At 42.4% G+C, this 349-nt stretch overlaps 1 protein-coding gene across 1 annotated transcript in view; it reads right to left on the reverse strand.

Annotated features, from left to right (window-relative positions):
• Positions 1 to 349, reverse strand: part of LOC119586436 — a gene marked incomplete in the record, with an annotated part of 196,777 nt that overhangs the window by 83,132 nt on the left and 113,296 nt on the right.

A 349-nucleotide genomic window follows, 5' to 3' on the forward strand; every position in this document is an offset into this window, starting at 1 on the left:
CGGAGAAAGAGAAAAAAAGGTGAGGGAAGAGAGCGGAAGAAGGCAGGAGGAAGAGCGGGGAGGGAGGAGAAAGTAAGATAGGGGACAGGAAGAAGGAACATGGTGCAGAGCGTTGGAGGAGAAGAAGGGAGGAGGAGAAAGGAGAAAGATTTTTTCATGTATATCTTCAAGGAAAGGAGAAATGTGTAACTTGATTCTCTATTCCAAAGGTCACATGTAATAATATCTCTTGCTTGCTTGATTTGCTGAAGTGCTAATACCTTTGTATATTGATCGCACACGCTTTAACACAAGGTAGTTGCAGACAGCTACTTGAAAACACAAACATATAAATGCCATTCCTTTCCAG

This window comes from Penaeus monodon, chromosome 21 (genome assembly GCF_015228065.2).
Source record: "Penaeus monodon isolate SGIC_2016 chromosome 21, NSTDA_Pmon_1, whole genome shotgun sequence".
Classification (NCBI taxonomy): domain Eukaryota; kingdom Metazoa; phylum Arthropoda; class Malacostraca; order Decapoda; family Penaeidae; genus Penaeus; species Penaeus monodon.